This window comes from Rattus norvegicus, chromosome 11 (assembly GCF_036323735.1).
Source record: "Rattus norvegicus strain BN/NHsdMcwi chromosome 11, GRCr8, whole genome shotgun sequence".
In the NCBI taxonomy this organism is placed as follows: domain Eukaryota; kingdom Metazoa; phylum Chordata; class Mammalia; order Rodentia; family Muridae; genus Rattus; species Rattus norvegicus.
In genome coordinates this window covers 39090541-39117982 of record NC_086029.1, presented here as the reverse complement: position 1 = coordinate 39117982, position 27442 = coordinate 39090541, and the positions used below count along the sequence as shown (strand labels likewise).

Here is a 27442-nt window from a genome sequence, read left to right as displayed (position 1 = left end):
ATTTTAGATATTACCCTAGGGAAGCTCACATCAGCTTTTCCTCCTTTATCTGCATGATGACTCCGAGTTAGCAAAGATAAATATTTCACTCTTTACTTTATAGATGGATATTTGGAATGCTATCAAGTCAAGTGAGGTGACAAAAGACAAAAGAGATTAGAACTCAGAACTCAGAAAGATTCCTCTAGAATTCACCTCACCCACACTGGTGCCTCACACTTAAAGCGTTTAGCAGCAGATTTGGAATGAAAGCAGAAGCTGTATTTTCTCCTTTGGATAACTTTTCCGTATTCACTTTATTTTTCTGAATTGGGATCCTTGCAAGGACTAACACCTTAGTGTATGTACAATGGATTTTTCCTATGAGGTAACCGCTGTCCTTTGCTTCACCCACCAAGCAGCTGGGGTAAGTCACTCTGGAGGAAGGCTTCATGCCAAAGACTCAGGCAAAAAGAGCTTTAGTGAAAAAAAATCATTTTATTAAAACAAATCTGGACTTTTTTCATCGTTTATACTTTTAAGAGTCCCTTGGTTAAACACTAAGGTGCTCTTACAACAGAAATAAATAATAATTTTATGTGTTTGGATATATAGTGTAAAAGTAAAAAGATATTATGCTCTCTGAAAAATGGAACTGTTTACAAAGCCGTAGAATGTGTATTTTCAAAAAGCTTAGAAACCAAACACATGAAGCAAAAACTAACGGCTTTGACATACGAAAGTATCAGTCTTCAATAGAACAAGTTATTCAGACTATTACATAACTACACAGTACATTTTTACTTAATGACTAATTTGGCTGATTTGGTTAGGAATCTCTTTAACTCATGGATAGGGACTTATCTATTCCATATGTTCATTTAAAATGAGAGAACTTTAGAGAAGTAAAGATAAATACTCATCAAAGATCAAGCTCTGTTTGCCTCTGGCCTAGAACTTGGCTTGCTTTGCTTCATATGAGATGAGACTCATGTGACTCTCCCCCTGCAATAGAATCTGTCAGCATTCACTGTAGTGGGTTCTGAAAGATCTGTTACTTTCAACTGTCTGTACCCTTTATAGAATCACCCTGAAGTGACAGTGGGGCTTGTATTTCACTTGGGGAAGATAAACATCAACATCTGAATTGAAGAACTAGGTTTGCTTAAATGTTCCCCTGAGGAGGTTTCAATGCAGGGAGAACTGAAACCTTCCAAGGGTAGGGTTATGCTGTTGCTCCGAATGAGAGCTGAGAAATCAACACCAGCCCCTTCCTTTGTCAGAAGCTGGCTGGAGCTTGTAACAATTTCTACAAATACAACATGACTCCAGCACAGGACTGCCTATTAGACTGTATTCTAGAGTTAGCCTTTGGAAAGCTGGGTCAGCATCATGCATTAACCAACTTGCCTAATGTAAAGGCAGACTGTGAGGGGAGACTATAGCCAGTCATTTAGATAACGGTCAGTGCTGTGTGAATTTATGTGTTTAGTTTGTCTTACTTGCCAAATACTTCTTTTAAAAAAATTATGTATTCTTCCCTCATATATTACATTCCAACTGTAGGTTTCTCTCCCTTCTATCCTCCCTGTTCCTCCCCCACCCCCTTTCGCCCCCATCCACTCTTCTTCCATTTCTCTTTAGAAAGAACGAGCCTCTCATAGATATCAACCTAACGTGGTACAGGAAGTTACTGGAAAACTAAGCTCCCCTCCCCCATCTCTCAATTATTACAGCTGCCTGAGACAAACAGGAGAAAAAGGGTCCCCAAAACATTTTCTTTTGTATTTATTGGAGATAAATGTGAAAATGAATTGAAGAAACAAGGTTATTTTGTGAGTTTTTAATAGAGAAAAGTTAACAGTGACTTAAAAAAAATAATCTATACCTAAAAGTAGGATTGGAGACACATGCCACCAGGACAAGCAAATCAAAACAGCCTGCTCAATGGGCCAAGCATAAATTTCTATTAAACATGTTACTGGGTGTACAGACTGCTGAATGATTAAAAGCACTTCCTGATCTCCTAGGCTTCCTGAGTTCAGTTCTCTGAATCCATGTCAGTCAACTCACACAATCATAACATTGGACTGAGGGTTTCCAATATCTTTCTTCAGGCCTCTGTAGACATCCATATACACTTGACACACACAGATAGATGATAGATAGATAGATAGATAGATAGATAGATAGATAGATGATAGATCAATTATACATAGATGATTGATAAATCAAAATCATATATACCGAAGCAGGGAATGCTCAGTGGGTAAAGTGCTAGTTGTACAAGAGGACCAGATTTCAGATTCCCACCTATGTAAAAGCTGTATTGCTGTGGTAAGCACAGCTTTCAGTATGCAGGGAGAAGGGAGTACTGGGGAAGCTTGGTAGGTAAGCTAAGGGAATCTAAGTTGCTATGGGTTCAGCAAGAGACCATGCTCAATGAGTAAGATGGAGTAATATAGAAATACATCTAACAGGCTGGAGAGATGGCTGTGCGGTTGAGAGCATTGACTGCTCTTCCAGAGGTTCTGAGTTCAATTCCCAGCAACCACATGGTGGCTCACAACTATTTGTAATGGGATCCGATGCCGTCTTTTGTCTAAGACAGCTACAGTGCATTCATATACAATAAATCAATAAATTTTTAAAAAAGAAATACATCTAACATCAGCCTTAAGCTTAAACATCCATGTGCATCCACAACTACATAGACATGCATGTGTCCCTCTATATACATGTGTGTCCACACACATTAAAAAATAAAATAATGCAGAAAAAATTTCAGGACACAGAATACTCAGAATTCTCAGTGAATAAATACTTATGTTCTCACAACAAATGTACATTCAGTATCTTGTTTCATATATTATTATTCATTATCATTATAGCAAATCGTATTTTGTTATATAATAATAAAGTATAACATTGTATTAAAATTTAACTCCAATTTCTGTGTCCCTTGAGGTTTCTGAGAGCTCTGACTTGACACTGTCAAAGTCTCTGTAGTTTAAGGGCAACTTTCCCAGTGGATGTCCATCTTTATTTCAGGTATTTATTTAGTCTCTTTTAGGATGTCGTGAGATGGTAGATTTAGAGTGCTGAGGGAAGCAAACGCCAGTCTGAACCACCCCGTTGAGATGACAGACAACATAGGTACAGCCAGTCTCTCATGTCAGGTTTCGTCGAACGCTTTATAGACAGGAACACTAATTCTTCACAGTGATTCTGTTTACAAAACAGAGTCTGGACAGAGAAAAAGTATCTACTTAGCAAAGGGCAGCGTTGCTGTCCATTCCCTGGTAACCCAGATCTAGAAAGTGTGTTCATAGACTATGCATACCACAGATCTAGCTAAGAAGGCCAGTGGTTCAAACTCATAGTGGAGAACGTTGGTGACATAAAGCTATTACATGTAGGCAGACTCACCTGAACAAGATAGAATGCTGTGTTCTCCCATGCGTAGGGAGCAGCTACAAGGTTCATCATATTAGACACTCTGTTTCTTACCATGGAGGATCACCTTTGGGGTGCTGACCAGATGGCCTACTTTTGCTTGTCTGAGGACTCCTTAAAAAGCTCAAAAGCTCGTGGGAAAGAAAGACCCTTCCTCTCGAAATGCCTGTAACAAAGGCACTATGTGCTCAGGTGTCTCTCAATCTACATTAAATACGAAAATAAATAAATGTTTCCAGTCTCCTTGGAATAAAGGGACAAACGTATTCAAAGGTTTTTTTTTTTAAAGATGATCTAAGAAATATTTCATGATATTTTTGACAAGTCTGCTTTTAAGTTAATATTTAGATTTTCAAGTAAAAAGACTATACATATTTACATTTCTGCATATATATCCATCTAGCTGTTTCCTCAAAGCCCCTTTCTGACCCAGTTTCTACATCCAAAAATGCGGACATGCAGTAAATACAGAGACTTCTGTCTAAAACAGACACACATGTACACACTTATACCCACCCTACATACACCCTACTGATTCACATCCCCCACACACATATGCACGCACACACACAAACATACACACACACACACACCCTCCTATTATACACTCCTATATCCACCCCCACATACTCAAACTGATACACTTGAAATGATTCCCAAGCTGAGAGAAGCATCTATATTTACAGATTTTCAGCATTCAAATTACATCATTCTGTCTAATCTACACTAACAATACAGATTCTAAGTGGTTCAGTGCTTTAAATTATTAAATGACTAAAGACAAAGTCAGTAGCATTTATTGAAATTGAAATGTTAATGTATTTTGAATACTAGTACCCAGGAATATAGACAGATTGAAGTTTTGTGAATTTCTAGTTGTTTCTGCTCCAGAGTTCGTCTAGGATAGAGGGCTTTTTGTCTTGCCTCATTCTAGTGGCAGTAGGCTATAGTTAGGGATTCAGATTGTGTTCCCTCCCAATTCTGCTTTCCTCTAATGATTGTTGTAACAGTCTGAAGGAACACGATGAACTTTGTCTCAAGCCTGGGTAAGTTAATATGAAAAGATATTCATAGCATTTGGTCATGTTCATCCTGCTGAACCTGTACGAAGGATTCACCAGTACCAGGTCAACTGAATCATTGTAATTTGTGATTATTTTTAGACTTTGTTTTATACAGTACTCTCCCTTCCTTCTTCCTGCCCTCCCTTCCTTGCTTTTTTCTGGGCGTGAGAGCATGTGTGCATGCATGCCTATGTGTGCGTGTGCGTGTAGCCCTCACGGTTCATCATTTTGTTTGTTGTTTTTGAGGCAAGGTTCTCATGAACTCAAGATTCACCTGATTAATCTAAACTGGCTGGCCAGTGAGGCAAAGGCATCTATTATGCCTCAGCCTTTCCAGCGCTGGAGTTTTAGACATGGCTCACCAGGATCAGAGTTCTTACAAGTATTCAGGTGATGGGACTCAGTTCCTCAGGTTAGTTATAAGCACTCCGCTTAAAGGAACTCTTTCCCCAATCCTGCCTTTGCCAGTTTAATTGAACATTTGCTTCCTGAATGAAAATATTTCTAATGCTCTTCAAGAGTACATTATCATATTTTTGAGATAACTGTTGTCTCTGAAAGAATTTGAAAACAAGCCCCTCGAATGAAGAAACATATCAAGATTCTTCTTTTTTAAGTCTTATTCAATGTTGAGGAACTATTCACCCTAGAAAAGTAAGGAAAAATCTGTGATTCATTTTTTTTTTAAATCTGTTTTCTCAACTGAAACGAGCATGTGGTAAAGTGCTTGTGGCACAGACACAGGCCTTTTCTTTCTGTGGAAAAAGGCGCTGCTGTTTTACCACAGCCTGGAGGCCACTGGGCGCTGGCTGCCAGGGACAGCTGCTGTGATGACGTCAGTGGGCAGGAGGAGCCTGCAAGAAAGGGGCGGATCTTTCTCCTACACTGTGTTCTAGGTGGAGCTAAGGTTGCAGGCTCCCCTCTTAGTGTCTTCAACTGTCATCCCTCTGATATCCTGCAACTGCCCTTCAGTCGGAATTGGTCCAAATTGATGGTGATTTTCCCATTGTAGATTTCTTGTGCTTTCAGAAGAGTTAGAATAAGTGGGAGAGATGCATAGATGGCTCATTATTGGGTTTCAAAGAGCAGGTTCTTAAGCTGTGTACAGAACCCTTACTACCTGCATAATTTAGTATCAAATATCAGTGATATGAGATAGTGACAAAACTGTTTACAGTAGCCTTGGTCTCTGAAACTAATGACTCTCTTACAAAAAGGCTCTGTATCACGGTTTCTACACCTGAAATATTCAGGACTTTAGTACACAGAAAATACAAAGTCATAAAGGAGACAGTTTATATGGGGGCACACAAATATTTCTGTCATTTTTCGATTAGGAGAACAACTGAAAAATATGCAAGTTAAATAACTTCATGTAGCATGGTAAAGTACTAAGAACTTTTCTAATGTTTGGAGGGACACAGGATATTTTAGGTCTGCTTGAATTTAGTGGTAAAATATCAAAGATTTTATTTCCTAACATTTAGTACGAAATCAGATCCTTAAATGTCCAAAATATTTTTATCTGTAACTTTTCATACAATTTCAACTCTGGTTGTTGACTTTTAAATCTCAGAAATTAGAATCTATTGCTGATTACCACATTTACTTGGGATTCAAACTATGTTTCCAGGACAATATTTTGGATATTATTGTGTGGGCATTGGCTAGTATCTGATGTCAAAATATCAATGGAGTTATCAAAATGTGCAGTTCAGGTAGTTCCTTTAGAGCTTTCACACATGCTTTAGCCAAATGCACAGGGCTACATCTGTAGATGGGCAGTTTGTCAACTATACTTGAACATACCAAGTATGGAGCAAGCGTTTCTTTGCATATTCAGGCACTTGAACCACTATTGGATGAGTTAGCTGTCAGTAAATCATTCACGAGTGTCAGGAAATATTTCTCTTCTTAAAAGGATGAAAGTGTGCAGACTTTGATACTGTTTTCTGATTCAGTTATGGCATCTTTTGATTTCTACGTGGAAGAGTCATGATGATTTACCAAAAGGCACCAGCAAAACATTTTAAAAGAAAAAGCAAAAAAAAAAAGAGTTTATCTCTAATAAATCTTTGATTTAAGTTTACAATAAGAATGGTGTCCTAATTTAGGTAAAGTCATCAACTGCTTATTTTTACAAATGAAGCATTATGCAAACACTACCATGATCTTGTGTTTACATTCTCCCTGGTCAATTTCCTATGATATGGAAAGGCTGAGTAATTCCAACACAGACAGCATGGCACAACAATGTAAAGTTTTCCTCTATATATCTTCAAACAAATGAGGGGCACTGCTGAGTCCCAGCCTCAAAGAAACATTGACTTTTACACCACAACAAATATTTATGACTCTCATATGCTCTTAGGAGTTGAACCGGAAGTTAGGAATTGTTTGTCTATTAAGTGAGGCAGGTAGTTTTAAGGAACACTCTCCTATAGTAATGAACATTCAAATAGTTTTCTTTTTATTTTGTGCTAAATTATCTATTGCAAAGTGGTCATTCCAACATTTATAGTATCAACAAACTTTATATCAAACCATATATCCTGCACCCAGTTTCTTAGAGTCAGGCCTATAGAAGACACAAGTTTGATACCTGGGTAGCTTTCTTCTTTGGCTCTGCTTTTGTCAATGAAAAATTTAAACAAGGCTTGATTGGTGTACATTCTTTTTAAACCATGTTGATTTACTGATTTTTTCTCCTTAGATATTTTCCCATTTGGTCTCAAAACATAATGCTCCCACACTGCCACTCCTACAAACCCCCACTCCTCCCCACAAATCTCTTTCAAGATAAATGAAATCAGGGAATATACCACATGACAGGGTGTGTTATTGAGGACCAAAGGTAGGCTATGTCTAAGCATGAGCTATCAGAGAATGGTTTCCCAGACCTGAAAGTAATGTTTTATATGTGATTGATCATTCACGGTAATTGCCTTGATCACTACTGCATTCTGAGTAACTTGGGTCTAGAAACCTGACTGGAGCAGTAAGGGAATGCAGAAAAGATAAATAAACACACAGACAGACATACAGAAAAGCTGGGTGTTAGGAGGGTGTGCACTTTGATGGAATGGTACCAACCACACAAAAAACAAGAACCCAGCATGTTTACCATATTCAGTACAGGAAAGGGTTAGCTAGTCTTGCTAGGAGGTATATGTAGGTGAGCAATCTCAGTTGTCAACATCCTGGAGGAGGAAGCTACAGTGGCCAGCTATTGCACACACTGTTCAGTCCTCTGTAAACGTATGTATGCTTTGCCGTCCTGATCACAGTCCTTACAGAAAAGGTTTTCCCAGTCTCTCATGGACCTGAGGCTTTGGAGTCTTGACATAGCTGTTCTCATGTCAATGATAGATATTGATTCAGGATTTCTTATGTTATTTACACATTCATTCAATTATTCCTCTACTCCCCTCAGATAACCACATATAATACTATATGAGTGGCTTATATTTTTGTTACGGACTAAAGTCAGGAATTTGAAAAAAAATCCATCTTATTTATAATGGTTGAATATTAATCGCAATACAGGTGCCAATACTCGCAGGGAGTTATTGAGCCTAGCTCATTTGCTCCCTTCAGTTCTCCTGGTTCAGGGACACTAGAGACGTGTCCAGAATCGTAGGTACTACAAAAGAAGACCAACTGCTCTGAACTCATTAACATATCTTGCAGCTTGAAAATCAGAAACCCAATTCCAGTGGGGCAAAAAGGGAAGGAATCGAGGAAGGGGAAACCATATTCAGGTTATATGTCACGTGAGTTGTAAGGTTCATATTACATATGTACCGAGGCCCTAGAGTAACAGCCTACCTGGTTGATATCAGGCATCTTTCTCCACTCATCCACCTCTGCTGTACAGAGGGAAGAATTTTAGCTGGAGCTGTCAGAATTCCCTGTCTTTTCCAATCAGCTGATTCTGGAAAACCATCTCTCCCTCTGTGTGTTTCATGCTGAGACTAGGTGGAGCGCTGCACTAACATGGCTTTGACTGGCTCGACGGTACTTGAACTCTCGCCTAATAGTTCCATAGAATGCACTTCACTGGATGCGTCATCTCAAGAACCCAAGGCTCATCAAGGACTCAAAACTGCAACAGACACATTTTGCAGTTGCCACTTCCCATGCTCTCAAAATCATGTGGACCATACCTTAACATTGTTTTTTCTCTTTTTTGGAAAGCAGCTGAAATTAGAAGGCAGTGAGAGTGCTAGACTGTGGAACCCAGGTTTGATAATGACTTTCCTGCTCTACTGAATGAAAGTTAAAGATACCCTGATGAGGAATTGTGTCTCCATCCTGCGGTTGGTTACCTCAGTTATTCAATATCTTGGCCTTAAAAATGTCTATTCTACCTCGACAAACAGATGTGAAAATAAGAACTATCAATAGCTACTTTTTTTTTCTTTTTTTTTTTTTTCGGAGCTGGGGACCGAACCCAGGGCCTTGTGCTTGCTAGGCAAGCGCTCTACCACTGAGCTAAATCCCCAACCCCCAATAGCTACTTTTATTGACCACCATTCTTTTTATCTCCTTCCTTTTGTACTCTGTACTTTGACTGAACATATATATATATATATATATATATATATATATATATATATATTCCCTTCCTTCTTTACTATGTAAGATTTATCTTTACATATCTTCTTCCCTATGTTCTGCTTCAGGATACTGAGACTGGGCAACTGTGATGCCCTTACAGTTTTGGCGTGCTCACTGTTCCAGTTTGACAGTAGTGGGTCACAAGGAAGAAACTAGAGAGCAAAGGTCTGAGAAGAACCATAGTTTCCTCCCTATTTGTTTTCTTGTTCTGTTTTTGCTTCCTCTTTCTATTAGAATAAGTTGTGCTTCCCCAGTGCTCAAAGACACCAACGTTTTTCTTGAGGGAAACATGCAAATGCCAATTGTAGTCCTTTCTTCAGAGATCTGAGTTCCAACTCTGAAGCTGCCACCTAAGCCCTAATAGTCAATTTTCTTCTCCAACTGCTGTCTATTCAATGTATTTAAGCTCCCTGTTGCCTGAGTTATTTAATATCTATTGAGCAATCACTATACATTGATTTACTTATGGAATAGAGAACTTAGCTTAGCAAATGATTTAAGAAGAATTAGATCATTTTATAACAGTATGGTAACTAGATAAATCACGTTGTATCTGTAGGCAGGAAGACAAAAGTCATAGATGGTTAAATTTCTTCTCATTGTGTTTATTTAATGTGGGAAAGATGATTTATAGACATGCATATGGACATTTTGAAGATTATTATAGTCAATGAAACCAATATAATCATTACTTTCTAATATTCTCCCACATGTGTATATGTAGTAAGGGCAAGCCACATTACACTCTTAGGTCTTTAGGGTAACACTGCTGTGTTGAAATAACTAATTGAAGGATGCACGGTCTCTCCAAGAGCACAAATTTACTCTTTTTCTCGGCTATCATTATGCTTCACTCTTGCTTAAGATTTCATACTTCGATTGCTCACTATTTTGTGAGGTTTCCTCAGCATCCCGGTTGGGTTTATTTTCAACTTGACCCACTTGGGAAGAGGAAACTCAGTTGAGGAATTGTCTAGATCATATTGAACTTTTGAACATATCTCTAAGGATTCTCTTGATTGCTAATTGATGTAGGAGAGCTGGCCCACTATGTGCTACACTACCTCTATGCAATTGGCCCTTAGATGTATAAGAATACTACCTCAGCATGAGTCCAGAGAGAGAATAAGCAATCAGGATAGCAAGCATCTTTCCTTTATGACTTTTGCTTCAAGTCTCCACCTTGAGCTACTCTCCTGGTTCCATGGATATTAGGAAATAACCAAAAGTTATTTATAACCCCTTCCTTTCCTAAGTTTCTTTTGGTCACAGTGTTATAACCATAAGAGAAGGCAAAACAGATCATTCACAAAGGATGTATGCTGTCACTCCTGTGGGAACTCAGAAATTGGTGGACACTGAGAAATATCAGATTACAGTGAACATTAAGTGCAACAGAGTAAAAATCATTATGTTAATTTCTCAGAATTATCTTATTCTAAGTTTCAGTGGGATATAAATAAGGAAACACTATATTTTGAGACAATACATCTCCTTGTATTGTTTCAGAAAAAATATGCACTGAATAAGGAAAGCAAACTCATTGTCAGTTTGCACACAAAGACAGGTTCCATTATGGAATATGGACATTTCTGAATGGTTTTCAATTTTAATCGTTCATCTGGGTGACATATTTTATATAACACACGGCCACATAGCTTTACTAATCCCCTGTCTGGAACTCCTGCCTGATCCTTAAATTGCACGTCCATCTTATGATGAATTGCTGCTTAGGCATATACAGTCTTCTGAGGTATTTGCATTGATAAGAAGCATATCTTAAAGGAAAATCTGGTTATATAGTCCCTTTTTATCCATAGCCACTTGATCTATGTTGATCTCAGTATTGCAGCAAAAAATACTTTTCACATAGTGCATATATTTCTACTACACAGAAACTTCTTGGAGAGCGGGTTAGCCTATGAGTTTATTAAATGCTTAAAAGGGATCATAATTCCATGACATGTCTTTCTTAAATACACTCTGGAATGATACACACAGCCAGGTCATACGGCATATGACAGATCATCAGAGATGCTTTTCCAACGCTCAAATTTCTGCATTTTCTATTTTGATCCTTTCATAGTTACTGATCTGGCATTACTGTCTATAAAAATCTTTAATTGATTTTAATTAATTTTCTCAGGTGCATCGACTGCGCTGTACCTCTATAACTTAATGGTACAAATTCTAGGATTTCATTTTTTTACAGTTGAATAGAAATCCATTGAACACATGATTTTCACTCTGCATTAGTTCGTTGGTATCTATCTCAGTTTATTTCAATCCCAACCATTGTGAGTAAAGCAACCAATGACAAGGAATTTACAAGTATCACTGCAGGAAGAACTTACAGCCTTGGGTTATACATCTAGGAGTGTTACAGCTGAGTGATATGTTTAATTCTGTTTGTTATTCCTTGAGAAACATTCAAACCCATTTACAAAGTGTTTGCATACATATCCATAGTGTATAAGCATTCTTTCACCAATTTCAACCATATTTTTCATGTCTCACACAGACTTACTGAGTGATTATCAGCCTATTATATCCAGTCATGGTTAAAGAAACATTGGTTTCTTTAAAGGCATCTTTAAGATATCCTGATCAGGTAAATAAAGAAAAATGTTTTCCTGTTGGCAAGGATGTGGAGAAAGAGGAACACTCCTCCATTGCTGGTGGGATTGCAAACTGGTACAACCACTGTGGAAATCAATTTGGAGGTTCCTAAGAAAATTGAAAATAGACCTACGTAAAGACCCAGCAATACCACTCTTGGGAATATACCCCCAAATCCCCCACCATGCCAAAGGGTCACATGTTACACTATGTTCATAGCGGCCTTATTGTGATAGCCAGAGGTTGGAAACAACCCAGATGTCCCATGACAGAAGAATGAATAAAGAAAATGTGGTTCATTTACACAATGGAATACTACTCAGCTAATAAGAACAAGGACATCCTGAGTTTTGCAGGCAAGTGGATGGAACTATAAAATATCATCCTGAGTGAGGTAACTCAGACCCAAAATGACATACACAATATGTTCTCACTAATAAGTGGACATTGGCTAAAAAAAGAAAAAAGTACAGAATACCTAAGGTACAGTCCAAAGAACTCAAAAAAGAAGTATGGATGAGTCAGTCCCACTTGGGAGGGAGAAGAAAGCAATCACAAGTGGGGAGAGAGGGAGGGACAAAGAGGAATGGGGAGAGGGGAACATGATATGGTATTGGGTGAGGGAAAAGGACTGAAGCCCTGAGGGCCAGCAGAAAGAATGAAAACAGGTGACCTTGGGAGGAAGGAGTTTGAGAGGACCCTCTAGAATTACCAGAGACCTGGGAAGTGAGAGACTCTCAGGACTCAAAGTGGGGGGGATCTTAGATGAAATGCCCTACAGTGGGGAGAGGAAACTTGTTGAGCCCACCTCCAGCAGAAAGACAGGGCATCAAGTGAGGGATGGGGTTGCTGCCTGAGAGCCAAAACTCTGATCCATAATTCTTCCTGTCTGCAGGAAATGCAGGGATGGAAATCGAGAAGAGCCTGAGGTAAAGAAGGTCCAGAGGCAGGCCCAAAGTGAGATCCAGTTCAAGGGGAGGCCACAAGACCTAACACCATTACTAAGGCTATAGGATGTTCAAAAAAAATGAACCTATCATGACAGCCCTCCAAAAGACCCAACAAACAGCTGAAAGAGTCAGATGCAGATATGTGCACCCAACCAATTAACAGAAGCCGCTGACCCCTCTGTTGAATTAGGGAAAAGCTGGAGGAAGCTGAGGAGGAGGGCAACCCTGTAGGAGGATCAGCAGTCTCAACTAACCTGGACTCCTGACATCTCTCAGATACTGGATCGCCATCCAGGCAACATACACCAGCTGATATAGCCTTCAACACATATACAGCAGAGGACTCCTGGGTCTGGGTTCAGTCAAAGAAGATGCACCTAACCCTCAGGAGATTGGAAGCCCCAGGAAGTTTAGAGGTCTGGTGGGATGGGATGTGGGGACATCCTTGTGGAGACAGGTGGGGGCAGGGAGGAGTTATGGGATGTGGAACAGTTGGAGGGTGGACCTGGAGGAGAATACAATCTAGAGTGTAAAATAAATAAAAATTAAAATAATAATAATAATAATAATAACTACCACAAAATGAATAATGTATTTTAGAGTATTTGCCACTAATGAGTTACTGAAACATGTTTATGTATGTTTAGGTGTGTATTTTGCATCTATCTATGTGTACTGGTTGCAGATGTATATGTTTAGATTCACAAACATCATTCTGAATGCATAGGTCACAACAGAAGATGGCCAGTGTCCTCTGCCTTCCTCCACATTATCCCCTTGAGTAAAGGTCTGTCAATGAACCTGGATCTAGACTGGCAGCCATCAAGACCCAGCAACTGTGGTCTCTGCCATTTGTACCACCTGGGGATACAGGCATATGAACTATCCTGCCCAGGTTTTCGGAGGTTCCAGTATATTTTTATATACATGGTCATCTTCAAATTGCCTTTAATTTGTTATTATTGTCATATGAATCTTAGATTGGATTCAGATATAAAAGCCTCTCACCCAAATATATTTCTCTTGAAAGTGTACAAAAGTAATGGTTAAAACATATGCGTAAATATAGTGGCAATTAAAAATGACTAGCTGACTACAATCAGGTGTCTTGACTGGAGGTTTAATCACAGTGTACATTCCTAGCATGCATGCATGTGTGTGTGTGTGTGTGTGTGTGTGTGTGTGTGTGTGTGTGTGTGTTTTCCTCTTGTGCTTTATGCTGAATCCTACATGTCTGGTCTGTATAAACTCATACCAATGAACATGAATGGATGACCGAAAGAACAAGGCCAGGGATCAAACATGGACCAATGGGTGAGTGTCACTGACTATTCAGAAAATCACTTCCAGATTCATGGGTAAGGCCCTCAAATGTGGCTTCACATCAGAAACACTCTGGATGCTCAGGCAGGAATACACTCTCTGCTGAATCATTGGTTTATTTTTTACTATTAATAAAATACATGAAGCGAGAGTTTGCCCACAGCTTGTAGCTACATTGCCTAGGAGAGAGGCTCTTGAAAGGAATTCAGTGACTTGACTTTTCTCCTTAACAGAAAAAGGAGGGTAGCACCCGTTGTCTGGGATTCTAATCTGCTGAACTCGTTTTGAACTTTAAATTAAAATAACCACAAAATGAAAACCCTCACCAAGTTTCCCTACCTTAGTGGCCTCCCCATTCTTGGAGCTAAATGATTTTTTCACACATATGACTAAATTCCACAGTAATTGAATTACTAGGGGGGAGTATTAGTCTTATAATGATAATATTTTCAGGCTCACACATGCAATTTTGACAAGAGCTGATAATATAGCTTACGAAGAGGTATTTGTTAAGCAAAAAAAATATATCAAGAGTGGTAATTTGGATAGGATTTGAAACAGAATTAAATCACAGCAGGTTTAGGAAAAGTGAGCCAAATAATATGAGATTTACTGGAATTTGGCTGGGGAGTTGCTTAGAAGCATGTCTGATGTATTTCCAGTTATAAAAAGGATTTTTGCATTGCTCTTTCATGGAGACTTAACTTCAAAGAGATTATTAGCAACTAGCACTGGGAAGGTGCGGGCGAGACCTTTGTTCACACCCTAGGATTCAAGAGCGTGAACCCACTCACCATTTTGTAACAATCAATTAGACCGTTAGAACAGGAACTTGGCCTCTGTTAGAGTATTTTAAATATAAGCGTTCTTCAGCCCTGCAGTTATCCCTCCAAGTTGCACAGTGTAGGAATTTACAGGAATAAAATCAAAGCTGGTGGCCGACTCTTCTTCTCTTTACAGGCTTTATAGTTTTCAAGATAAGGGCCGAGGCAATGGGACTTTAAAGTAATTTTTTAATGTGAAAACTCATGATTGTATTTGTTTACTTTTAAGATTTTTAAGGTCATTGGAGTTTAAAGAGCCTCCAGGGATTAAAAACACTCCCTGTATCGGAGCTGTGATTTCATTCCTGAGTGAAATACTTGAAACACTCTGATTGTTGAAAACCAATTGTGGTTACTGCACCTCGGTGTGAAGGTTGAGCATGGGACAAGAGCCCTGTGACTCTACTCTAAAAACCCCACAACCCCGTGCTTCTAGAACACATGCTAGTTTCATTCTCTAAACACAGACAAATTTTTATTGGCGCCTTTTATGTCATTTCCTCCTTAAATCATTAGAAAACAGTAAGAAGAGAAAAATTAAACAGGTGTATACCACGTACCTGCCCACCTGGAATCTGAGAGGTTAAGGTAGGAAGTTACTGTGTTTACAGCCAGCCTGACCTATATAATACCTTGCTTCAGAATATTAGAAGATACAAAGAAAGGGTAAGGGAAGAAAAGGGAGAATAGAAGAGATGGAGGGAAAGGTTGGGGGGTGTGTGGATCAAATGGATGGAGATTGGAAGAGAGGAAGTCAGGAGAAGATGAGCTAAAGTGAGTAGCTTCTCAGAGAGTGTGCAGCACAGTTGTGTGGTTTGTGGCCATTCATATTCACTTCACCCTGGGATCATTCTCTTTACCAGAAGAGCTATGTGAACCTCTTCCTAGAATCTATCACAATCGATCAGGACTAAGGAATAATAAAAACCAAGTTGAGGTCATGGCAAAGAAAAGCAACTCTTCCTGGTTAGCTAGCAAGCTCCTTTTCATCAACCGTGCCAACTGTAACAGAAGACACATGTGAGCAGACGCAGGCATTCTTGGTTGGTATCAGTTACATCTACTTGAATACGTAGCTCTTTTGAGTCATTCCTGCTAAAACAACCTTATCCTTCTTATTAAAGTTCACGTCATGAACGCGTTACTCAGGCCAAATTCCCTTTAGTCAGTGGAAAAACTCCTTTGAATAAAAGCGCTTAACACCTTTCCATGACATAAGATGCTATTTTGGAAGCTTCTTAATCATATATATCCACTGAATTTCACAATTCCTGAATGCTAACCCTTAACCATTTGGTTAATGGGGATTCAGCGGGCAATTTACACCTCTACTATTGGCCTATATGTTTATGTTTCGCTTCTCATTTTTTTTATACTTTCGTTTTTTTATTTATTTGAATAACATTGAAAAACACAATGTTTGTGCTAACAGTCTACGGTTTATACAGTTGCCTCATCATTTCACATTTTCAGCTATTTATAGGCAGCCATTGATCCATGCTCATATCTATAGACACATATACATATGCATTCTGGACACAGTGCACATATATAAATTTTAACGTGAACATTATTCTGAAGAATTAAACACGCTTTGTGGTTTACGAATTCTGAAATAATGTTATTTTTTTATTGGCTATATTTCTTTATTTCCATTTCCTGATTTCCTGTCCATAAGTCCTCTATCCCCTCCCCCTCCCCCATAAGGGTGTTCCCCCCATCCACCCTCCCTTAGCCCCCCCCTGCCCGACGTTCCCCTGCACTGGGGGTCCAACCTTGGTAGGACCAAGGGCTTCCCCTTCCACTGGTGCCCCCAACAAGGCTATTCTCTGCTACATATATAGTTGGAACCCTGGATCAGTCCATGTACAGTCTTGGGTAGTGGTTTAGTCCCTGGAAGCTCTGGTTGGTTGGCATTGTTGTTCTTAGGGGGTTGTGAGCCCCTTCAGCTCTTTCATTCCTTCCTATAATTCCCCTAAACAGGGTCCGGTTCTCAGTTCAGTGGTTTGCTGCTAGCATTCATCTCTTTATTTGACATGCTTTGGTTGTGTCTCTCAGGAGAGATCTATATCCGGTCCCTTTCAGCATGCACTTTTTAGCTTCATCAATCTCTCTTTAAAGGCTGCAAACCACTTTCTGGTTCTACTCCCCCCCTTATTCTCTCTCTCCCTCTTTTTCCACATATGTATAAAATTGTTTTCTAAAGATGCATGGGATTTGGTTGAAACCATTATTTTTGTCTTCTGTAAAAGCAGATTTGGTAGTTTCAGCAAAAACCATGATTTGATTGGGAACTTATCCAGCACTCTGGGATTAGTGACCTCTTTGAATGAAGTATCATGGCATTTTTTTCCCTAACCACAAATCATTGGAGGCTGCCTTGCAGAACTACGGAGTACTCTTACAAAGTGATAGAGTAGGAAACTTATAAGATCAAACTTAGAAGGGTGAATCATATTCTTGAGTATCTGGATGTATCCATGTAAACTAAATATTTGTAAGACAGTCCTCCCCAATTGCCTGCACTGGGATTCTAGAAGGACAATAACACGAAGGTGATTTAGCTTATTTTCTTGTTGTTGGTTGTTTGTGAACAGATTAATTTTCACTCCTAGGACTAAAACAATCTGCTTTTTTTCTAAAGTTTTAATCAAATAGATCAAAGCTACCTAAGGAACATTGATGCTTTTAGTAGAATTTGAATAACATCTTTATAACCCCTTAAACATATATACCATCTCTGGGACTTCACAATTTTAACTGCCTAAAAACAAGTAAACACAAGCAAATAAACTAAGCATGATACATTGAGCATAATTTAAAATTTTAAGTTATAACTTATTTAGTCTGCTTCCCATTGTTCTAGTAAACACCATGACCAATATAAGTTTTGAAGGAAAGGACGCATTTGGCTTACACATCCTGCTCACAGTTGCTCACTAATAGAAGCCAAGTCTGAAAATCAAGCAAGTCAGGTACACTTCCTGACAGGGTATGTAGTAGAGACCACAGAGGAACACAGATTATTGATTTGACCTTTGTGGCTCTTTTTTTCCCACCTTGGACTCTTTTGAATATTTTATGTATTTACATTTCAAATGGTATACTCTATTCCCCCTATCCCGTTCCCCCTCCTCCTCCCCCTGCCTCCACGAGGACACTCCCACCCACACCCACCCACTCCCACCCCAATGCCCTGGCATTTGCCCACATTGGGAAATTGAGCCTTCACAGGACTGAGGGCTTTTCCTCCTATTGATGCTGGACAATACCATCCTCTACTACATATGTGACTGGAGTCATGGGTCCCTCCAAGTACATTCATTGGTTGGTGGTTTTGTCCCCCAGATTACTCTTTTATGCAGCTCAGAACCCCTTGCCCAAGGTTGACACTGCCCCCAATCATGTGTGCCCTTTTTGTCAATCAGTAGTCAAGAAAATTCCTCACAGACAAGTCTACAGACCAATCTTAAGGAGACATTTTTTTAACCAACAGTCCCTCTTCCCAGCTAAGGCTATTAGTGTCAAGTTGACAAGAATCTAACCAGCATAGTGGTGTTTGTCTTGTCCACATTTTGCTTTTTGATGAGCACTTACTTATTAGTTATCAATATCAATGAAGTAACTTTATTAATTTATTGAATAAGGTTCACTGAGCACCCCATATTCTGTGCATTATTAAAGATCCTGAGATTTCTGCTACAGATAACACAGGTAAAACTTTTTGCTCTTGTGATTCATACATCTGTGTGAAAATATCTTGTTTTAAGGGCAATCATGAGCAAGATGAGAGATTATACAAATGCTAGCCCGTAATTCTACTACACACTATTGTAAGATCTTTAAGCATAATTTGTACTTTATTTTTCTTGCAACATAAGTTCTTCGTCAAATACTTAAGACCAGTCCTCATAAGAAAATTTTATTACCTATAGATGAATGTAGATAACATCTTATTTCTAATACAATATGAAAAAAAAACAAATAAAATAGACAAATGTTTTAGAACTTACACTTCTACCAAAAGCCTTTATCATTTAAGAGATATTCTCACTGTGTGCCAGAGATTCTACAATTATTGGCTTAACATGAAAAAACATTCATCTCAAATATCAGCTATTTAATAAACTACCTGCATATAATTGAATCGTATAATGAGATCAATGAAGATCGTAGCCTATTGTGAAAAGTTTAATCACTCATTTCTGTGAGCCACTACTTCTTTTTCTATTACAAAAGAAGATTTTCTAGGTCTTCTTTCTATACATATATTTTAAAATTCAGTCTTATCAATTACTGAGTTACTAAATGTACAGATAATATTCACCCAAATTCAGTAATCTTATTCTCAGTTCAGTATAGTAGGCTGATATTGATGAGATTTGATTAAGCATTTGATGTTTTTCACATGCTCTCTCTCCATTTCTCCTCAGCCTTCACATCCTAAATGGATACCATACATCAATATCCTTACCATTGCCTCTTTCTTAAACTTGCATCTCCCTGAGTCAGTAAATTTAAAAGACTTGTTTTATATTTAAGTTAAAGAATATTACTTACAGTGAACACCAGTGATCTGACTTTTATACCTGCAATTACCTGGTATTAAGCAATAACACACAATAGCACATTATGCCATCTTTATGAAAATGAAAAATAATAATAAAATTCTAAAGAAAGGAAAAAGATTCTTCATTAATTTGACTACCGTACACTCTCCCATTTCATCAAGGAAACTGGTCATATCGTTTTCATCACTTCGACCTCATCGCTCCTCATTTTCTCTTAGTAAACAGAAAGTAACTGCTGTGGTCTGCTATAAACTGTCACACATTGCATTTTTATTAACTGCCAAAGTCATAATCAAAGATGACTAACATATTGTTCAACCTGAAAGGCCAAGACAATTTTTTGAAACAGAAGAGGAAGAAATATGGTGGAAAAACACAGTTGAACCCATTGACAAGATAAGCAGAAAGTGAAGTTGCTAAGGTAAGTTTAAACTGGAGATCTAGTGGGGGTGGGGGAGGGAGAAGCGTAGCATGTGCACAGCATGTGCCCGTGTTAGATTAGAGTGATCAAGTAATTGAGCAATCAGGTGAAAATTGTCTGGCTTTGGAGAGTTGTCCCTAGACCTGTGAGGCAGGAAGGAGTATAGAAAGCTTTTTATGAGAAAAAAAATTCCATCTATCACATGGTCATTTACTCAGTCATTTCCCCTTTGCCCTGTATGCTCCCCTCTCCATGATAGAGGTGGGTTTCTTCTGTCTGTCAAGAAGTTGTGTGCCTCTCTACACCGAGAAGAGTTGTTGAGTGAAAATATTTCCCTTCTTCTTCAAAAGCTATCTGGAAGGAACTGGAACTGAATAGACTGAAAAACGTGTCATAGACTACAACTTCATGAATCTGCAGTGGAAAGCCCACAGGAGAGCACGAAGCAGTACTGCAGTGGTATACAGGGCATTATGCACCCTTCTTCACCCTGGAACGACATGGGAGGTGCAAGCAGCTATTAATGGCTAGTAAATCATTGACTGAGGGATGAATGGACACAGAATCCAGGCAGTAGTTTGTAAATGGTTCTTTTCAGGCACATACATAGGACAGTTAACAAGTCTGTGACAAAATCTGTCTGGGAGTGCTGAACTTCTGCAAGCTTCTGCTCTGACATAATGAAATCTCATGGAGGAGAAGAATGTAGCTGCTTTTGTTCCTGATGGGTCTAGTGTTTAAGCTGATGGAGGACTGGTAGGGTAAGGCATCTTCTAGTATGTATTCGTCCCCAGGACTTCGTTCAGTGATCAGTATGGAACGATACCACACTTTACAAAGACGGTGTAGTGTCCTTCATGCTAAAAAAATATTTTTTGAAACACCCACCCTCCCATAATGGCATTCTACTTCATCAAAGTATCTCATATTACTTATTCACTTCTTTTGAAGTCATTCTGCTAACTACATCCGCCCTTCACCTCTGACTTTGGTTTATATCTATCATATCACAGCACTAAAATTCAGGAGAGATTCCTCCTCAACCTGGTAGCCTTAAATCTGATTCAAGATCAATAGGTGCTCTTGAATGATTCTTGCTTATGGATGTCAGTGGGGTTATTTATTTATTTATTTATTTGTGTGTGTGTGTGTGTGTGTGTGTGTGTGTGTGCTTGTCACTGAGTTCATTTGTCTATTGTACTTCTACAGTATGTCATGGGTTCATTTCTGGTCTGTCATTTAAACTTTTGACTAGGCCTGCATCCATCTATTCTCTCTCCCCTCAGGCACAGAGAGATGCACCTCATCTATTTTCAAGACTTTACAGATGTTCCTTGGCCTCCGTTCTCAAAGAATTCTAGATTTGTGTTTCCAACAACCTGTGTGATATTTCTGTAAAATTCTCTCTATTATCTTGAGCTTAATAAAGTAAGTTTTATTTTAGCTTCAAATAACTCACTTTTTCAAAACTTACCATTTCTGATGATTACCACCATTCTTACTCTAATACTGTGTCGGCTTCATCTCCACTGGTTGCGTGCCCATAGTCCATATTTCAGAGTTATGTCTTTTCCCAATGTTCCCTGGAAATGTAGTTAAACTTTGAGTCACAAATTACAATTAATATGCTATTTGTTTTACTGTTGTTTCCTTGACATTTTTTTGCTACCTAAAAGGAAGACAAGACGAGCTTTTCCCGGAAATGCTTATGTTCTTTCACATTTAATGCTCTCTCAATTTCAGGCGAGACTGACTCGGTATTAAAATCCATTTAAAGTATCCCAACATGTCCTTTCTTACACACCTACTAAGCTTCTCTTTAGAGAGAAAGCCGATATTGAATAAACTTCAATCCCCTTTATGAGAAAGGTCACGACTAAAACTCCAAGCCAGAAGGACTCGTGAGGCATCACAGGTAACCTGATCTTTCTTTTGATTTAATTTTAGCTGAATAAATCTATAAATAGTTTTTGGATTTTGTTCTAATTTGGGAAAGGAAATGAGCTAGACTACAAAGATAAAGATGAATTCACGAAAGTTCAGGAAATGACACAGAGCCTAACTTCCATTCTTATTGTTGTTTGGAACAGTGTGTTCTTTCCTACTCTGGGCCTGTGTCATTTTCCAAGGAGTACAAGGAGCTGACAACAGAGCATAGTCTATGCAAATAATTTCATGGACACTTGTCCACTCTCAGTCTTACATTGGTTTTAAATGTGAGTTATTATTGTCAGATTATCTCATTAGAAATTTAGAAGCCTTGTCTGCTCATTTTAGCTGTGCCCAGTACCTTTGGTGAGGTCTCACTTGCAGACCATTTTCAAAACTACTTACCCACCTGAACCTTGATTGCCTTGTGCTTAGAAAGTCCTTAAGGATGCAAAGCTTTAATTACTTATAATTAACAAGGGTATGCATTCCTTTCTAATTTCTTCTCTCCATAGAACAGTTACACTTTAAATGAGGACGCTTAATTTTTAATGTTTATTTTATTAACAGTACAGCTGAAACTATTTCTATGAAATAACTTTACCATATGGCAAAATCTTTTCTGTATCATATTCTTTAATTTAATATGATCTAATTTTCAAGAATAACCATCTGGTCCTTAAAATAGCACAGTGCCCAAGAGACAATTTTGCAGGAATTAACTCAAAAAAAAAAAAAAAAACCTCTGTTTCTTTTCTTCCTGGCCTTCCTTTTGAACCTTGTCCTGTCCTGAATTTTTCCTGTAGGAAATTATAAAAATAACTCTGATCCTAATGAGAGCACAAGTGTCCCAAGCGGTTTTCGGAGATTATCAGCCCCTGAGTCATACTTATGTGACAGAGAGCCATTGTATGTGCCATCTCACATTCTGCAAGTGTTTGACCAGTTTCCAAGAAAGGCTCAGTCAAAGAAGGACTTTAAACTAGAGGCAGTCTTTGCTTTCTCAAAGAAGATGGCATTACATCTGGGAGCATGAGCATCCTATACTAGACAGTTGCTTTTTAATAACTGTCTGTCAATGATGCTAAACACTCACAATAATTAATGAAGAAAAGTGAGATTATGATAAAGTGTAGTCGTGAGACCATTTAACACTGGAAAATAAACAAGAAAAGTTACGTTTTCCGTTGATGCCATGCTATATTGAAAGTCTTCAATGTTGTGCTTTCACTTAAAAGGAAATGAATAATTCTTGGAAAGTATCTTCAGTTACTATGTTTTGCATGCATGCTTTAGTAAATGTGATAGGGAAATAAATCCACAATAATACAGAAAATAAGAATTCTATTTTACATTTGTGATTGGAGAACTGAAGGAGCCCTCTAAAGTGTTTATAAGGATGTAATTATAGTTATTATATTATATCATATTATATTATATTAAATTATAGGATTTAATTATAGATTGGATTGGTGACACGTTCTTTAATCTCTCAAATAGGAAGATGGACGAGAATCTGTCGAGGCAGTCTCCACAGAAGTAGCATGTTCCCGGACAAACAATGCTACAAAAAGAAACACTGTCTGAAAAAAATTAAAAGGAGGAGAAGGAATGAAAGGAGAAAAAGTAAAGAAGAAAGGAACAGTAAAATAAAAAGAAAAGAAAGAAAAAAATAAAAATAGAAAAAATTATGTACAAGGCCAATTGATATAACAATAGTCTAGATTACTAGTCCAGCGTCAGAACATATAAATTCCAGAATGTTAAAGTCATTGCAATGGGGCTGGTAGTCATCTGTCATTTTAAATTTACTTTAATGCTGAAATTTTAATAGGTGAATTTAAATGGTGCTTTGCCCTTCAATTTTTGCAATTTTTATACATGTTTTGATATTTTTTCAAGATTTATTTTTATTGCTCTTTATTATGTGTATGCATCTATGAGTGAGCATGAGTTCTTGTGCTCACAGAGGCCAGATGACCTGGTCCTTCCTGGTGTTGGAATCACAGCAGTTGTGAGCTGTCTGATGTGGTACTGGGATTTGAACTCATGTCTTCTTCAGAAACAAGAGCTCATGAGCTTTCTCTACACTTCTCTCCTGCAAGGAGAGGAGTGCAGTGCCGGTTTGGGATGAGGGAGAGCAAGGAGGCAGCTAGAATGAAGGAAGACAGAAGCTGTTTCTAACATAGCATAGTTTGTAAAATTAGATGCTAGAACCTGGCCCAGCGATTGTGGTACCTGCTGATTCTAAACTAAGATTGTGTGGTATTTTCCTTCATACAGCAACTCAGCTGAGTTTCAGTAAAAGGTACAGCAAAGCGTGGAGTCCAGACACTGGAATTTGGAAGCATGGGGCATGTGTGGGGACAGCCAGCAATGGGAATTTCTTGAGACAGGAGGAAAGAGCCCTGGTTAAAAGCAAAGGATGCTGGAGACAGGCTGAGGTTGTCTTCTGGTTTCACACACTTCTTTTATTAGTATTTCTTACAGTGGGCTGGCTTTTATTGTAAAAAACAATTTTAATTATATAAATAGATTTGGGATAAAGGATACAGAAGGTATATTGCTTATTCCTTTACGTAAAAGTAACCACATACTATCTTCATGCCTGTCTTCAATGCTGCTTTGATAAACTCTTCAATGACTTCTGATGTTCAATATTCTTTTAAAGCACTGCATTGGAGCCTATGCCTGCATAGATGTGGTCTACTTGGTTTGCTACTCAGTACACTACTCATTTAACACCTATTTAAAATGTGACACTTTCTTAAGATTTCTATTTCTACCACTGACGGACTAGCATGTTAAGTCAAAGGGTATTGTTGAGATTCATTTTGATGGGATCTCAACAATGAAATTCAGATCACTAATATTAGACTCTCAATAAAACACAATAGGGGTTCTATAACCTGCTCATCGACTTGGTTTGTTAAGGGACATGTGCTGACCAATGCTTGTGATGATTCAACTTTTTGTTATATTAGTGTGGAACTGTTTTCCTTTAATCCCATGATTTTTGTTGAAGTTGAATTACCTACCTTTCTGTTGGCACATTATAGAAATTTTTTATAAGTTTTTTAGATAACTTGAAACCACATACATTATTAGTAGCTGTGTTTGCATTCCTGTGTGTGTGTGTTTTAATTCTGTAAATCCTGACCTTGACTTTACAAAGAAGAATGACTTCTATGCTCTCTCTCTCTCTCTCTCTCTCTCTCTCTCTCTCTCTCTCTCTCCCTGGTTTTGCACTGTTTACCATAGTCTCATGTCTCATCTAAGAATCCATTGCCATGTTCCCTGTCAAAGATTGCCTCATAAATTGTTTCAAAAATATTTATTTGTGTTTAAGATATAAAACTTGATTTCTTTTGAAATGATGAATTGCTAATTTAATGAGATCCGCCATTTAAATAGAAGTGCCAGTTGACACTTGTTTTTATAATTACCTCTCTGTTCATGACTAAAACAAGTAAACTGGTTATACTGTACATCCTGTAACATTATTGTGGTAAGGTTACTATTTCTATTTCTTTTCTAACTATCAAGTGCATCAATGAAGAGAGGAATAGTATGTATCAACCTGTAGTCATATGTGATCATTACGTTTTCTTGGATTTCTTCTATGTACATTTATAGCCTCAAAAGCTTTGCGAAATCTCTTTAGGCCACGAGGCATCATTGTTGGAGGAAAATTATAATCTCAGCAAAGTGATGACTCTAGCTGCAAAATAGATACTGTGGCCCACTAAAATATTGTAATGTTTTGGGTAGAGAGGAATATTTGCAGTGAAAGGTACAGCGATAAAGGAGGTAAACATCCCATAGTGACAGCATTAATTATTTCTGAATTGTGAGTCTACACGTGGTTAGCAATATGTTTATACGGGTCCTTAACTATCATGCTTTTACTATACCATAGGAAAGAATTTTCCTTGGACAGTACAGTGAGAATTCCCATGTGTGTTTGCTATCATCTAAGGAATGACATTGGACTAGAGATTTCAGAAATTTTGGTTATTATCGGGGAGTAGGTAACAATTTGATTGCCTTCATGCCTTTTCTCCTATCCTTTTTCCAACTGTTGCTTTGTATGTAAATACTGCAGTGCCAGATTCCCTCAACTTGTACAGCAATTTTGCAATCCATGAAAACTGATGTGAAGTACAAGATTAGTAGCGTAAGGATAAAGCACCCCAGAACTGCAATATCAGGAATAGTATACTGAACTTCACTTAGAGGAGTACGAGCTATGTCATAAGATGGAGTTGTTGTGGCTTTGAGCTATGTGGGTAGAAATTGCTGAGTAACTTTCTCCTGTTTCAGCAGGAAACTGTTTTAAATAACATTGCTTCATCCTCTCCCACTGAGACGAGACAAGGCAGCCCAGTTACAGGAATAGGATCCACAAGCAGGTATCCTCTCCTGCTAGAAGTAAAGTTGGAATCACCCCATAGACTCCTTGAAACTTCCTGCATCCATCTCTCTGGCACATTCTAGAGCTGTGCTCCACCCCAACCCAGCTGCTGCTTTCTGTCCACTATCACAGCCTTCTCTCCCTGGGTCTGCCTACAGCTGATCCCTCCCCTTTTTGTTATGTTTCCTGGAGGGCCGAAGGGAGGATGCTTGAATCTCCCTGAAAACGAGATACCCTCCCCGACATGTTGGCTTATCCTTGACATCTCTCAGTTATGAACATGCTTCCCTTTTTATATCAGAAGTCCCAGAACAAATGGAGTAGTTTTAATGGGACTTTTGTTATAGAGTAAAAATATATAATGTAATTTAAGACAGACAATATTAATCAGAGATTATCATCTAAATAACTAGATTCCAGGAACGAATGAACAGCCAAAGCACAAGATTAAGAGTAATATAGGATCTGAGATTAGAATGCAGAAGGCCCTGGGTTAATCCCTTAGCAACAGACAGTAAATAAACAAACTAATAAAACAAACAAATAACACTTGAAATGTATATAAGAAATACTCAAGTTAATAAAAAAATAATAAAAAAAACAAACAAATAAACAGTAAAATAGACAAACAAAGAAAGCAAAGACGAAACAAATGCCCTATGCCCATTTCAGCACTTAGCTTACTGAGCCATCATGAATCCAGAGCAAGCTCCTGCTTCCAAAACTGAAAAACGAACAAGAATAACCAAAAACATGTGAATGAAGTTTAAGAATGGAGGTCCAGGGATGTTCTCTAAGAAGTATTTCATTTATTCTTGAATCAATAAAAAAATGTGACATCGGTGGACAAAGGGTGTGAACAGATGTGTTTCAGAGAGAAAGTAAGAAAACAGCAGGGAAAGAGGGAAAAAAAGTCATCTGATTTATTTGATGAGTTACATCTGGGGAAAATAGAAAAGTTTAGACCCATTGGACAATGTTGGATGTGTAGGCATGGAATTTTTCTGAAAAGAGAAGGCAGAGAGGTCAAGCAAAAAAAAATATTGAGCACTAGATTGCAAACAAGTATATATATATATATATATATATATCATAATTTTTAATTAATATTCTTGACACAAGTGTCTTAAACTTTCAGGAACAAAAGGTTCATTGTTTCCCTTTATTGAGAATAAAACCTTTATTTTTCACCAGCTTTTGATTTCATTTTCCAACTTTAAATTCTTTCAGCTTTCATCATACAGTGATTTTTTTAAATTAATTATTCCATTT

General features: G+C 38.1%; 1 long non-coding RNA gene across 1 annotated transcript; it reads left to right on the top strand.

Annotated features, from left to right (window-relative positions):
• The first annotated feature begins 200 nt into the window (after positions 1-200).
• LOC102552813 (uncharacterized) lies at positions 201-23447 on the top strand. Its single transcript, XR_594994.4, has 5 exons — positions 201-406; positions 19733-19827; positions 20178-21255; positions 21571-21742; positions 23257-23447. It is a non-coding gene; the product is annotated as an uncharacterized LOC102552813 (long non-coding RNA).
• The last annotated feature ends 3995 nt before the right edge of the window (positions 23448-27442 follow it).